Source organism: Drosophila bipectinata, chromosome 2R (genome assembly GCF_030179905.1).
Source record: "Drosophila bipectinata strain 14024-0381.07 chromosome 2R, DbipHiC1v2, whole genome shotgun sequence".
Taxonomy (NCBI): Eukaryota; Metazoa; Arthropoda; class Insecta; order Diptera; family Drosophilidae; genus Drosophila; species Drosophila bipectinata.
In genome coordinates this window covers 13,747,400-13,760,489 of record NC_091737.1, presented here as the reverse complement: position 1 = coordinate 13,760,489, position 13,090 = coordinate 13,747,400, and positions in this window count along the sequence as shown.

The following is a 13,090-nucleotide window of genomic DNA, read 5'->3' as shown; positions in this document are numbered from 1 at the left end:
CGCATCAGAAACTCACCGCAACTGTCGGAGATCGTTAAAGGTAATTGCCCAGTGGGCAGGAAATCTTTTTATGAGGGGTTCCTGGTCTTAAAATCAATCAACCCAGAGCATAAATCATACATTTTGTATTGCTGACATATTGGCAATAGGTGCGAAGTTCTTTTTACCAGGAAATCATGAAATTAGTGCCTTTTATTCAAATCTTGTGTGTGGGAACTGTGTTTATGGCCGAGGTGTTAATATTTTAGGTTTTTTTTTTTCTAATCCCCAGCAATCAGCGTTTTAAAAGCCGACAGACCAAGTCTGACAAAATATCTCTTTTTCTTGTGGTCTTCGGTTTTTTTTTTGTTATCCCCAATACCCCAACCGGGTTTCAGGTTCGGGAGTATTGACAGTTGGAAACTCGAAACGCTTTAAAAATCGCTGATTTATGTAATTATTCGCGGCGACAAGAATTTCGTGCGCAGCAGCCCAGCAGCGAGCCCCAAAAAGACCCAGAAAGTGGTAAGGGGGAACTGCAGTGGAGAACCACGACTGAAGATTGGGTCCTCAGTGCCAGCCACAGCTTCAGTTCCAGCTTTAGTTCCAGCCACATTATCAAAACATCATGGAAGATGACCAAATTAACTGGGACCCAGCCGCGGAAGACAGACTGAGACTATGCACTGAAAGAAAACAAAAAAAAAAGGTGTAAATTATGAAATAAAATTATATAGACATTAGGTTTTAATATTTATAATAAATTCTTTAAAAATAATTTCATCTTAAACCACAAAATATATTAGATTCTTTTCATTATTTAAGTCAATTTAAAATCTTTCTCTGCAACCTCATCTTCTTGGCCAACTGCAATGGCGACTACTTAGCGGGGCTACCTGGCCAGAACCCCTCCTTCCCCCCTGGTCATCCCGCGCCTCTGTCTGCCTCGAAGGGCAATAAAATTGACTCCATCGAAATTAAGAACGAACCAAACAAAATTGTATTGAAAAGTCTCTGTGGAACTGCAGTCGAGGCGGAGAAAAGGGGGACTGGCCAACTAATTTAGTGCCCTGCACCGAAACGAGTTTGCTGCCGTGGCTGCATCCTCCAATATACCACATCCCCCACATCCCAGTTATATATATATATCGTATATCGTATATACATATGCATAAATACATATGAAAGAAGTCGCGGAGCTGTGGGTTCGTTGCCCAAAATGGAGATTTTCGAAGTTGCCGGCAGTCGTGGCTCTCGATTTGGGTTTTTATGTGGCCCGGGTGGTTGCCTCTTGATTGGGACATTAATTAAGACACAAATTGCTATACCAAAATGTGAAGTTGAGACAGAAACTATACCATCGAGGCATACCAAACTAAGTACACAAGTTGCCACATGCATATTTAATTTAATGCTGCGTTCCAAAACCACGACAGCTCAATGGGGATGGGGATGTGGATGGGGGCTGCTCGACTTGCTCGAAAAATGGCTCCTGGGAAAGTAACCAAAACTAATGGAAGCGAATAATTAAATTGGCCATGACCAGGCATTTTATAGAAACATGAAACATGGTAAAGATAGTTTTTGAAAATTGTTTACTTAGAGGGGGTTATAGTTTATAATTAAAGAGGTAATGTATGGAAGATCTCGAAAGACAGGGTTTCTTTTTTAAAAATGTATTTTGGATGGAGTATAATTTTTTAAAGAACTGTTTATAGTTAATATTCAGAAATTATTTCTTTTTGAAATACTTTAAAAGGAATATTTTAAAATAATATCATCAAGATTTTATGGGGGATCCTAACTAAATCCTACTTATATCATAACTTAAAGATCCAGTTTCTTGACTAATCTACGACTTTTTGTAATTATTGTAATATAATACATATAATTTTAAAATTTTAAGAAATTTTAAAGAAACTACAGTAAAATAAAAAAGGTTTTGTTGGGTTTCTGTTTAAAAGCTAAAGGGGACAAACCGGAGGCCAAGGATCGATGGCTACTGGCGATGTTTGATGATGCCATCTGTGTCGGGCAGCCTGACATGGCAGTTGCTTGTCCCCTGTCCTCCGTCTTCCATCTCATATGGTTACTCCATCTCCCCCTACTATCGCACTGTCTTGATCGTCTTTGTATTTTTCTTGGACTTGGTCTTGGAGTCAGACTTGGCTTGGACTTGGACTTGGACAACGACATCATATTGGTGACACATGAACACGATGGCGAGCTTCCAGGCAGGAGTCAGTCTATAAAGTTGGCAAAGCCACGGCTGCTTCTGTTGCTGCTGCTGTAGCTGTTGCAAGACCAACAACGTGCAACATTTGCATTTTTTTAATTTGCTACAACTGCAACGAGTGCTGCTGCTGCAACGACTGCTGCGAGTGCAACTCCATCTGCGTTGCCATCTCTCTTGGCCTTCCATCGCCAAGTTGGCGTGCGCTCGGTTGGGTAAGGTCCGTGCCATTTACGGGGGGGCTCCTTTATCGGGAAATGAAAACATCAGGGCCCAGCCCCGGAGGCGTTTGCCTTTTCTTTTCAGTTTATTTTCGACCCGAAAAGGAGTCTTTCCCAGCCAGATGGCCTCGGGTCAGGTCGACTTGAAGCTTGCACAGCTGAAGGAGATAAAAGAAAAAAGGGTTTTAGAGATCAATCTTCTCCCGAGGAAGCTATCAGGCATTATTTTTTATCAATTAAATAATCCAGATAATAATCATTTCTTAATGGTTTCATTTATTTTTTGTACACCCTTCTATTGACTTTAATTTCATATAATTTTTTTTCCATGTGAGACCTCAAAAGTGGGAAGATTGCTGGGAGAAACTCGAGCTTTAATGGCCCGGCTAATCATGATTTCCGTTCGCACTATTTAAGCCGCTCACAAATCATGATGCGCTCGGTGTCAGATCTCGAATCTCCAATCCCCAATCTGAGAAAAAGAGTTAACTACCGGACTGCCAACTGGCAACAGCTTGGGCGTTGGCGGCTCCTCGCTTTTCATGTCTAATTGTCTTTGTAATTCTAGAGAAATTGCAGCCGCTGAGACCAGCAGAGTCTTGGCCACTTGATTTATGCGTAGGGGAAAAGGAAATGGCAAAGGCAAAGGAAAAAAAAATAGTTTTTAATTAAAAATATTTTATGCTCGATTTCTGACGAAGCTGCATTAGCCACTCGCCCCATCTCTCTCTAGCTGTGTATACCCATCTCCCTTTACCAGCGCACTTTAGTAGGTTGTGTGTGTCGGCCATATTGTCGGCCATTAAAACAATTCTACACATTTTCCAAGCAGCCAACTCCAGGTGCAGAGTTGGCCACTTGGCCCAGACCAAGAGACTAAGACCAAATCCAAAATACCCCAAGACCTGGCCAAGTCGAATCCAGTTGGCCGACACCCATTAGTGCTCAACATGGAAGCTTCGGCGCTCATTCGATTTTAATTGCCACCTTTTGCCGTGTTGGCCCTTTTCGTGGGATTTTTCAGTTTCTGTTTCAGTTTTTGGTTTTGGTTTTTGATTTTTCGTTTTCGAGCTCCTCGCTTTTGGTCATTAGCGTTGGGCCTGCGTGTAAAATGGCAGCTCATTGCGGTTGTCCACTCAAAATTACACAGAGGAATATGTATATACCCTTTCAGGATTTAGGGTTTTTAAAAAATATAAATATTCAAAATGAAAATTCAAAAAAAACGATAGAAATTTATGTCTTATGAGTATAATTAAGGCTAACAAGCAACGAAGATTTGAAAGCCTAGAACCCTGCTTTCAAAGTAAAGATCCTCCGTTCCTTCCTCTATATATCCCACTAATATTCTCCCCATTTTTTATTCCCAGTGCATTCTACAAAGTTGTCGACATATTGAGGTTGATTCGTTCGGTTTGGTTTTGTTTTTTGGTTAGGTTTGTAACTAATCCGTGAGTGGAGGGATCTCGTGTTTAGTGCCTTTGGGTTCTCGACTGCCTCACATGTGCAAAGTCATCAAGCCAGGGAATGTGCTCAGCCCCGATAATGATGATATATGGCACATTATATATTGCTACCTACACACACACACACACATACGAACAATCTTGGCAACACTAATGGAAATTATTTAAACTGCTTACCAAGAATCTCTGAAAAATATTTCCTTTTGATTGCCTTATAGTTATGACTGCAACTTATTGGCTGCCTCTGTCGGCCCTCTTCTTCGATTATTATTAATTTTTTCTGTTTTTTTTTGCAGGTGTTCCAGTTTGGAGGACAGGAAATGTCGTAATTGCTGCAAATTTCTTAGCTCTTTCGTAATTAGGATTGTTTGAGGTAATGATTTTGGTGATTCGTTTTTTCTTGGCATGCAACCATTGGCCGGAATCAATGAGTAATTGTTTCAATTTGCTTGCACTGCCAGTCTTGGTAACTGTATGAAATAATTGTACGAAATTATCAACAAGAAGTCCTTGAAATTATTCGAGAAACTGTAATTGCAAATGTACCTAATTATATCCCGGTAGACCCCGGTATTACAATATTGTCCAAAACTGTGCAGTCAGGGATCCAAAGCGGTGGCTATATCTGGGCTGATAACCATCCGATTCTTGAGCAGGGTACCTAAAACGATTCGTAGATCGATTGTGAAATTTTCTAGGGGGTTCCCTTCAAAATATTCAAAAACTCATTTTGGGGCATATCGGTCTACAGCGATGGCTCTATCTTTGCCAATAATCATCCGATTCTTGAGCGGGGTACCTTAAACGATTCGTAGATCGATTCTCTATAAATCTGCATCAAAATCTAGAAACGAAATATTTTTTAGATTTTTTGTGAAATTTTCTTGGGGGTCCCCTTCAAAATATGGAAAAACGCATGTTGGGGCATATCGGTCTACAGCGATGGCTCTATCTTTGCCAATAATCATCCTATTCTTGAGCGGGGTATCTTAAACGATTCGTAAATCGATTCTCTATAAATCTGCATCAAAATCTAGAAACTAAATATTTTTTATATTTTTTGTGCAAATTTCTAGGGGGTCCCCTTCAAAAAGTGGAAAAATGTATGGATAGGGAAATGTGTCCCCCAGCGATGGCTATATCTTTGCAAATGATAATAACATTCATGAGCGAAATACCTTAATTGATTTGTACATGAATTCTCCGTAAATCTTTATAAAAACCTGTTAAGAAACTTTCGATTGATAATTTTAAATTTTTTTGGGCGAACTCCCTGTTAAATTGGGCGAACTGAAAATTCCCTGATTTTTAGTAATTATTTGGAATCATCACGGGAATTATAAAAACTGATTTTCAATGGCCAACTTTTACCCCCACAAATTGTTGAATTATTGCCCCAGATCATTGGTATTCATGGACTCAGTTTCCACCCTCATTTCTCCGTTTTCACTGGCTGGGAATACTTTCGAGGGTTTCTCCAGTGTCATTCATTAACTGCCGATTTCCGGCTGGCACTCGAAAAACGCAAAATGCCTGTGAGCCGGCCCGCAATGGAAATGCAGAAATGCCATTGTTCCGCCAACTAACTAACTGACTAACCAGGCAACTAACTAACTAGCAACTAACTATAATTACTGCTGGCAAGCGGCAATAAATAAATATTTGTTTCTCAGCCAACGGCCATCAAAAGTGTTGAGAGCACGCAATTATTAAAGCTTAAATGTCAGATACAGATACAAGTGGGTTGTGAAACACAACGAGAAAATAAAGGGGGAAATATGCACCAGTTTTAAGATGTTTTAATATATATTTTTATAAGGATACTTTATTTTTTTCCGGTGTTGTTTTAGTTGAATGCAATTAATTAACGCGTAAAGCTGAGCGATTGCAAAATCATCTAACACTAAACAATTCCCACTCGGGCTCGCACTCAATTGTTAATTGTAATTGGCTTTAATGATCTGTGAGTGTTTAAGCCACTAACTACCAGTTGAATTGTTTCGATATTTTGATTTGCTGCACTTTGAGTGACGCGAACGCATTTTCGCACAATTGCCTTAATTAACCGCCATGGACCAACCACATAGTACACCGCCATAGTCTATGGTCTCTCCCACAAAACCACTTTTTTTTTTCTCCCCTGCTGTTTGGAGTTTAGATACTATATGTTATATGTACCACTAATAGGGTACAACTTTATTGGTCAGCTGGAGATTCAACTTGATTTTTAGTTGCCCCTCACTTTAGTTTTAATGATGATGGCAAACTCCAATTGCGTCGTGTGGGTTTAATTAACTTAATGAACCGCAAAGAGCCGCCATGCTCATGGAGTTATGGCATCTCTATATGTATATATATACATGTATGTATCTACTGTCCCTCTGTGTATCTGATGGATACGCCGCTTGAGACAATTAAGAGCTGCCATTTCTGCGTCAACTGGCAACGACTTTGGCCTTGTAATCGCCTCTCGGCCGACAATTTACACTCTGATTTCGATCAATTATTGATTTCCGCCAAGGAGGACCATACTACTATATAGTATGCCATAGTTCTTTGTCCATCTGCGGGTTCATTAACAAATATTTCTCTCAATATTGTTTTATCATTTTCAATTTATGACGACGACTTTTTCCTTGACTTTGGCAATAATTCTTTATGGTCTAGAAATGCGGGTAGCCGACTTTCTTGCTTCTAATTTGTTCTTGTAATTATTTTTATAATGAGTAATGACAGTAATTGGATCATGATCTATAGGTGGAGTCGGCTTTTGACCTTTTATGAGTACTATAAGAAATCGTTTTAGTCACATTGTTTCAGCATTAGCTTTTGTTTCTATTATTTTTCTTGAGAATTAAGTTCCCAGATCTTTTTTAAAAGTTATGACAACAAAAAACTGCGTAGGTTTTTTCATTTTATTTGTTATCTGAGAACCTGGCAGCATTTATACCTTGTTTTTTCTTCCCCAGAATCAAGGGTTCCCATCGTCTAATTGAGTATTTCTAACCATTTTTGGCGTATCCAATTATATTTCGCATATGAGTTGGCCCCCCATCCTCGCGATCCGCCAGAGAATGAAACTCAAAAGTAAGTTATTTCCTGGCGCTGGCCGCGGAGGACGTTCTTGGTGTTATGGGCACTTTGGATTGTTTGGTTCTTGGCTCTTTGGATCTTTGGCTCTTGGCCCGATGGCTGAGTGCGCCATTTGCGGATTCGGAATCGGAATAGGAATCGCAGTGCTTGCGGTCAGAACGTGAGACACGGGGAACGTGAATGGGCGGAGAATCGTTGGAGAAGAATTGCCAGGTGGAGCAAAGTGGAGTGCAGCTGGAGGATCGATTCCAGTCATGAAGATGGTACCAAAAACATTGAAAACTAAATATTTTAATTAAAAAGTTGTACTTATTTCTATAAAATATAATAACCAGAAAGTTTCTGGCAGAAACTATATCTCTCACAAGATTAGTAGCTATCTTTTAAATTCCATTAAAGAAGACAAGATGCCTTGAAACAAGGCCTATTTTTCTTTCTGTGCACAACGCGGCCAACTGGAGGAGCTAAAGGGCCAACCAAAAGCCACCAATGATGCTTTAAATGGAATGGCTAAGTCTTCTTCTCTGGGTCCTAAGTAAGTTATAAATAATAACTGGCATGTTGTAAATCAAAATTATCAGTTTGCGTTTGGCTTGCCCTTTGCCGATGCCTTTTTTTTTTCTCCTCCTCGCTGGCTGGGTTGCTGGCCAAAATGGCAGACAAGCAAATTATGGCCATGGCCAGTAGACCGTTGTCCGCTGCCCGCTGTCCACTGCCCGTTGGCTGGATCTCTGTCCATTGTGATTACACGTCTGCCAGACTCGATCGGTCTGGACGCGACTGTAATTATAAGGAGGAGCGGTGGATCTCCTTTTTGAAATGCAATTGGGGCTGGTCGAGCGTTTAACTGCATAATGTTTACCCTGCCAGTGGTTTTTCAAAGTGTCTGGACTCGGAACGGAGGGGGATTCGAACGAGTCTGGCCTATGAGCTCATCCTGTGATCCGTGAGTCAGAAAATGTCACCCTTCCTTGGCCGGTTGGCTTGCCATGTTCATTGGCAATTGAGCCATGTTCGATTAATCTCTTTGATTTATGCTCACGTGAGCCGCCATGCCGGCAAAATACCGAACATTAACAAATGTCGCCTGTCTGCGCCCAGTTTTTTTTTTGCCCCACCAATGCCCAGCCACCGCAGCACCACCACCGCTGCCCATGCTCCACCATATTTGCCCATAAAGCCATGTGTTATGCGACTTTAATTGGCGTTTATTGTGAGGGACGAGACGCCTGGCTGTGATCAGCTAAAGCCAAAGCCGAAGCCGAACCAGGCCAGGCTAAAGACTGAATCGGAGACTCAGTCGGAGTCGGTTTGGTCCAAAAACGGTCCAGGCCAGGCCCCTGAGTCAGGCCTAAGCTAAAAGGCTGGATCGGGAGCTGGTGAAAACTAGGCACTGAAAAAAAATAATACTAGAAGTTTGGTTTATACATCTTATTGAATCACTTTAAAAAAATGTAGCATACCTTTGTGGTTCTGTATCCTTTAGTTATCATCTTAGGTCCAGATTCAAGATTACTTAATATTTCATAATTTTTTTAAAGAAAGTTGCCTTCAAAATTATTCTTAAAACTCTTCCTTAAACATTCTAAGCCTCTAATATTTTTCCAGTGCCGTTTCTAGGAGGTTATACTCTCCCTACCCCTCGACAAATGTTTTGCGGCATTTGAGCCAACTTCTTGGTCTCAGCCATTTGTTTTTGTTGCTGTGGAATTATGAAGCCATAAATATGAAATTCAGCACATTTATTAGCGTTGTCAAATGTCGTGGCCCAAAGTTGTAGTTGTTTTTGTGGTTGTTAGTGTTGTCAGTGTGCGACTGCAGCATTGGCTAATGGTCTTGGTTTTAGTTTGTTTTCATTTTTTTTTTTGGCTAGAGCAGTTGGAGTCAGAGTTAACCAGCCGGGGGGTTAACTTTTGGCCAACTTGCTGCATGGGGCCAATAGTCGGGCTTGTTTTCGGCTTGTTTAAACAGCGGTTGGCTTCCTCCACATCTAGCTTCTCGCACATAGTTTATATTTTTGCTTTTCGTTTCATTTTTGGCTGCACGTTGACACTTAATTTATTGCCAACAATTTGTGCTGAGCTGTGAAAAATCTTTTGTAACCAAAAGCCGGGGGCCACAGTGCCATAATGCCACTCCAAGTACCTCACAAGATTGGGAAGATTTTGTATCGCGATTTAGGTTTCCGCTTATGAGCAAATATGAACTGCATCTAATCACGGCAAGCCACTCAACCACTGGCTATTGGCCATTGGCCATGTTTTTAACCAATTTGTTGATTTTCCCATTACCCCCAAAAGGTTAATAAGTTGAAATTCCCCAAAAAAAATGAGAAAAAAATAAGGAACAGCAAGTGAAACTCCATCGCTGAGTGGGGCTTGTTATTAAGAAATGAAATTTTGTTGCTTTATTAGGTTTTCATAATCATGTTCTCCGCTACTATATAGTTTTCGTAAATAAAAAATGAGAAAAAAACATACTCTTCTCCTTCATCGCCTACCCACTTGATTGCAATTTCAACTTTAACTTTGCTGTTTAAACATTTTTTTTATGGCGAGTCAGTTACGCCCCTTTTTGGCCGGGGTGTAATATTTTTGATTGCCTTCGGACACGAGATGCCTTCAGAAAATTGCTTAAGTGAAAAAATGATGGAGTCTCCTTCGGTGGAGTCTTGGGCTGGTGGCCAGAAAATTGATTGGAAAAACATGCAAGTTGGAACTGAGGGGTAGAGCCTATTATGGGAGGAATAGCTATAGGATTTAGGACTATATTTCTTCTTTTAACTATATCCTATGAAAGTATCTACTTATCCTTGTTATTATCTTTTTATAATTTTTAAATAAATATATATATGAGGAAGTATCTTCCTTACTTCCAGCTATTCCTGGAACCAATTCTTCTCACGCTGCTTGGGTGGCAATAGTCGGGAGCTGCGGCTCCTTACATCTCGACCTGGCCCATAAATAAGGCCCAAAGGATAGCGCAGGGGCAGTTGCAGTTGACAAAAGGGATGAGGACCAAAGGACCCGGCCAGTGCAGCGTCGGGCAATTTGTGAGTTGACAAAATATCTAAGACGGTCGAAATCAAAGGCCACCGCCAGGAATTGACCTGCTTTTTTGGTGTCTTTGTGTCGGTCGGCTTGTGTGTAAATATTTGGACAGATATCCTGGCTGAAAGGACCTGGCTTGGCTCTATGTCTTTTAAACCGATTTGTGTGAGCCGATCATTGTGCAATTGATGGTGTTTTCTGACTTTTATGGACAATTGGCGCTTTGGGTGGGCCGTCCATCGTCCAGCGACCATCGACCATCTTCGTATAAAACATTGAGCTAATCAGGCGAATTGAAAATATGCTGGCACTTGTAAAACGCTTCACCTCGAAATGGTCAGCTGCCCAAGTGGCCAAGTTAACAAGTTGTTTGGCATCTTGTCCGCCAATCCCGCCGCCATAATAAAATAATTGTCATCAATTGTCAAAGCGTTGACAATGCCAGCTGACTGTCAATATTGACAGCTCATCATCGCAGCTACATTGCCTGGAAAAATATATAGATGAGAGACTACTGGTTATAAACTGGTTACATGATCATCGCACATGCGCATAATCATTCATAATTACACTGGATCCAGTGTTTCCTCTTCGCGCTTCATAACCTGACACTGATGTCGCCCGTTTAGGAATGGGGATCTCTACTCGAGTTCTCCATTTGAAGTTGTGGTTCGCCATCTCTCCATGGGGATACTCTGTGTAGATGTTAGAGGACCGCTTTGAGCCGCATGCCGGGCGTGTTTGGGTTAATCGCCGATCCCTGGCCAGCCGAGGCCTCACAACTCGGAAGTCGGTCAGTGCGCAGTTATGATAACTACCCAGTCTATATAAGGCAGATCGCTAGAATAGCTTCAGATTTATGAATCAACTCAAGATCATAACAGAACCATATAGGTTCTATAATTTCTTATTTTAACCTTCTTGTTATCCCTTATCCTGAGCCCAGCCACTTGAATATATTCAAACTCGTTTATTTCAATTAATTTTCAATTCAATATAAAGCGCTTTACACTTTTTTTTTATCTCCTCACTTCCCCAAGGCAATATGGCTCTAACATCCTGCCACATCCTTTCAGCCGCGGGGATGAAACAACAACCCTTGGCCACTTATAGCCTCTTTCATCTCTTTCTACGGTAAGTATCCTCTCCCTTGCACTCACTCTGCTATGTGGACCTTTCTAAACGTTTCTAATTTGCTGATGGCTCACAAGGGAGTGTTCATTCTGGGCTCGTCCATCTCCATCTGCCCCGCCACCAACCCTCGGCATCATTCCGACGATGGCGTAATGCGGTCTTTTCCATTTTCCAACCCCCCTCCGAGTGACTGGGTTTTCCGGCTTTTCTCTGAGGCTTTCCTGCTTTTCCTTCTTTTGTGGCCGTTGTGCTGATGGAATAATAAAACCGCGCGTGTTTTTACTACAAATTGGCGCTGCTAAAGATCAAATGGCAAAAGCTTAGCTCCCCATTTCCTCCCCCTTAGAATGCAGTGAGAGAAAAGTATACCTTAAAGTAGAAATTATAGATTACAATATTATAGAAGTTAAAAAACTGGACCTTTAAAAATAAAATACATAAAAACTCTTAAATAACTCATCTTATAGAATGACCATTTATTTTCTTGTCTTGAAGTTTTAAATATTATTCTAAATTTTTACTTTAAATACATTTTTTTATTACCTTTTTTATATCTCTTGTTGGTATGTGCCAGTGCGCTCTACGTGAAGATTGAATTGAATTGCTCGGGGGATTTTATGGCACGTTGCGGAAATCGTTTTATTATCCTTGTTGCCCTGTTGTTCATTTTGGACTCGTTGGCAAAGTGCGTGGGTGGCACCGAAGCCAGGCAATTTATTATCTGACGCCAGCATGTGTAAATAAACTTGGTGAGGCATCGCCAGAACCCATCCCACCCATCCACCCCATAGACCAACCTACAGGCAACTCCACCCCACCTAGCCACCCACTTTTGGCAACCGCAACACAAACAACAAGCTCAACAATTGCGTGGCAGTGTCACGGATTCGCTCGTAACGAGCTAAACAAGATCCGGCGGGAACGATAAGTCCGTAATCAAATTATGCACAGGACCAAAGGGGATTCTCGGGTTGATTTTAAGTTAATTAAAAATCATGACAAAACAACGCCCTTCCGGCAAGGTTGTTGGGTTTACTTTGCCATTGGATTTGGGTTTCGGGTTGTGGATTGTGGGTTGCGGGTAAGGGTTCTGGGATTGGGATTGGGTGATAAGCGTGTAAGTGCACAGATTGAATTAATTACACCCAACAGAGAGGGTGTCTAGGGGGAGAGGTGGACAATGGCAGCTCCAAAATGGAGGAAACCCAACAACATGGTGGGTGACCCTAATCAGGCATCGTAAAAGTTGGTCTCCCTTTTGGACATTTAATTACAGGGTTTTTTTTTCTCGGTCGGCCAAGAGGCTCCCCCATGTTATTAGGGCTAAAATTAATTATCCAGCCGTACCCCAAAACCGCATAAAAATGAGATTTTAATTAATTCAGTTATTAGTCTAAATATATGCTATTGCTTTGGCTTCTATATGGCAATGGGACTTTGGAGTGGTACGTGGATGGAAAGTTTTTCGGTTGGCTGGTGTAAAAACTACGTGTATATTAAACAATCATCATCATCAGCAGTATTATATTAGAAGCGGAAAATTATTCATAAAAATTGTGTTATATTTTTAAAGGCAGTTTATCAGAGATATGATCACAAAGCATATCTCTAATGAGAGGCATTTTAAAGTTAGTTGGTGAAGAAACGTAAATTTTTAATAATAGTTTAGCGTATAAGTTCGTTTCTTTTTGTTAATAATTTTAATTTTCACATTTTCTTAAATATAATTTTGGGGTTTTCTTTAACAAAGCCTAATTGGAAGCCATAAAAATAAAAGACTTTAAAAAAGTGCATTTAAGTGTGAGTTTCATTAGTGCTTCCTGCTTTCCTTTTTTTTAGTTTTTCTGGGAAAAGTGTTTACATTTTCTTCCGATTTTCTCCCCACTCTTCTTGACCCGTCAATAGCTTCAACAG